This window comes from Bos taurus, chromosome 23 (assembly GCF_002263795.3).
Source record: "Bos taurus isolate L1 Dominette 01449 registration number 42190680 breed Hereford chromosome 23, ARS-UCD2.0, whole genome shotgun sequence".
In the NCBI taxonomy this organism is placed as follows: Eukaryota; Metazoa; Chordata; class Mammalia; order Artiodactyla; family Bovidae; genus Bos; species Bos taurus.
The window spans coordinates 24,674,882-24,677,912 of record NC_037350.1 but is presented as its reverse complement, the minus strand read 5'-3'; positions in this window follow the sequence as shown (position 1 = coordinate 24,677,912).

Here is a 3,031-nt window from a genome sequence, read left to right as displayed (position 1 = left end):
GGGATTGATTGCTTAGTTTCTCTTTCTGATATTTCATTGTTAGTGTATAGGAATGCTAGTGATTTCTGTGTACTGATTTTGTATCCTTCCACTTTGCTAAATTCACTGATTAGCTCTAGTAATTTTCTGATGGTATCTTTAGGGTTTCCTATGTATAGTATCATGTCATCTACAAATGACATTGAGAGTTTTACTTCTTTTTTCCAATCTGGATTCCTTTTATTTCTTTTTCTTCTCTGATTGCCATAGCTAGGACTTCCAAAACTATGCTGAATAATAGTGGTGAGAGTAGGCACCCTTGTATTGTTCCTGATCTTAGAGGGAGTACTTACAGTTTTCCACCTTTGAGAATAATGTTTGCTGTGGGTTTATCATATACGGCCTTTATTATGCTGAGGTAGGTTCCTTCTATACCCATTTTTTGAAGAGTTTTTTTTTTTTAATCGTAAATAGGTGTTGCATTTTGTTGAAAGCTTTTTCTGTATCTATTGAGATTATCATATGGTTTTTATATTTCAATTTGTTGATATGGTGTATCACACTAATGAATTTGTTTATATTGAAGAATCCTTGCATCCCTGGGATAAACCTGACTTGATCATGGTATATGATCTTTTTAAAGTGTTGTTGAATTCTGTTTGATAGAATTTTGTTGAGGATTTTTGCATCTATGTTCATCAGTGATATTGGCCTGTAATTTTCTTTTTCTGTGTTTTCTTTGTTTGGTTTAGCTATCAGGATGATGGTGGTTTTATAGAAAGAGTTTGGAAGTATTCCTTCCTCTGCAATTTTTTGGAAGAGTTTTAGAAGGATAGGGATAAGCTCTTCTCTAAATGTTTGATAGAATTCACCTGTGAAGCCATCTGACCCTGGGTTTTGTTTATTTGGGGCAGCAGAGCAGGGGTTGGGAGGAGGGGAGATTTTTTATCACAGTTTTGACTTCAGTGCTTATAATTGTCTTGTTCATAAGTTTTATTTCTTCCTGATTAAGTCTTGGAAGATGGACCTTTTCTAAGAATCTGTCCATTTCTTTCAGATTGCCCATTTTATTGACATATAATTGCTCATAGTAGCCTTTTATGATCCTTTGTATTTCTGCATTGTCTGTTGTAACCTCTCCTTTTTCATTTCTAATTTTGTTGATTTGATTCTTCTCCTTTTTTCTTGATGAATCCAACTAATGGTTTGTCAATTGTATCTTCTCGAAGAACCAGCTTTTAATTTTATTAATCTTTACTATTGTTTATTTCATTCTTTTTCATTTATTTCTGCTCTGATCTTTATGATTTCTTTCCTTCTACTAACTTTGGGTATTTTTTTTCTTCTTTTCCAGTTGTTGATGTTTTTCTTGTTTCTTAAGGTAGGATTGTATTGCTATAAACTGCCCTCTTAGAACTGCTTTTGCTGCATCCCATAGGTTTTCAGTTGTTGTGTTTTCATTGTCATTTGTTTCTAGGAATTTTTTGATTTCCCTTTGATTTCTTCAGTAACCTGTTTGTTATTTAGAAACATATTGTTTAATTTCATATGTTTGTGCTTTTTACAGTTTTTTTCCCCTATAATTGATATCTAGTCTCATAGCATTGTGATCAGAAAAGATGCTTGATGTGATTTCTTTTTTTTTTTAGTTTACTGGGGTTTGATTTGTGACCCAAGATGTGGTCTATCCTGGAGAATGTTCCGTGTGCACTTGAGAAGAAAGAGTAGTCTTCTGTATTGGGGTGAAAAGTTCTGAAGATATCAATTAGGTCCATTTGATCTAATGTTTCATTTAAAGTTTGTGTTTCCTTATTAATTTTCTGTTTTGATGATCTGTCCATTGGTATAAGTGGGGTGTTAAAGTCTCCTACTATTATTGTATTGCTGTCAATTTCCCCTTTTATGTCTGTTAGTATTTACCTCATGTATTGAGGTGCTCCTGTGTTGGGTGTATAGATATTTACAATTTTTATGTCTTCTTCTTGGATTGATCCCTTGATCATTATGTGGTATCCTTCTTTATCTCATGTAATAGTCTTTATTTTAAAGTCTATCTTGTCTAGAATAAGAATTACCACTCCAGCTTTCTTGTGATTTCCATTAGCATAGAATCCTTTTTTCCATCCTTTTACTTTCAGTCTGTATGTGTCTCTAGGTCTGAAGTGGGTCTCTTGTAGGCAGCACATATATGGGTCTTGTTTTTGTATCCACTGATTAGTATGTGTCTCGATGTGTTTCTCCTTGAGTTTACCCTGTATTGGACTCTCTGTGGTTCCTGGACTTGATTAACTATTTCCTTTCCCATGCAGGGGAAGTTTTCAGCTATAATCTCTTCAAAAATTTCTTCAGGGCTTTTTTCTCTTCTTTCTCTGGGACCCCTATAACTCGAATGTTGCTGCATTTAATACTGCCCAGAGGTCTCTGAGGCTATCTTCAATTATTTTCATTCTTTTTCCTTTATTTGGCTCTTCAGCAGTTATTTCCACCATTCTATCTTCCAGCTCACTCATCCATCCTTCTGGTTCCATTAATCTACTATTGGTTCCTTCTAGAGTATTTTTAATTCCAGTAATTGTGTTATTCATCTCTGTTTATTTATTCTTTATTTCTTTTTTAATATAAATTTATTTATTTTAATTGGAGGCTAATTACTTTACAATATTGTATTGGTTTTGCCATACATTGACATGAATCCACCACGGGTGTACATGTGTTCCCCATCCTGAACCCCACTCCCACCTCTCTCCCCATCCCATCCCTCTGAGTTATCCCAGCACACCAGCCCATAGCATCCTGTATCATACATCGAACCTGGACTGGCGATTCGTTTCACATATGATAATATACATGTTTCAATGCCATTCTCCCAAATCATCCCACCCTCGCCCTCTCCCACAGAGTCCAAAAGACTGTTCTATACATCTGTGCCTCTTTTGCTGTCTCACATACAGGGTTATTGTTATCATCTTTCTAAATTCCATATATATGTGTTATTATACTGTATTGGTGTTTTTCTTTCTGGCTTATGTCACTCTGTATAATAGGCTCAGTT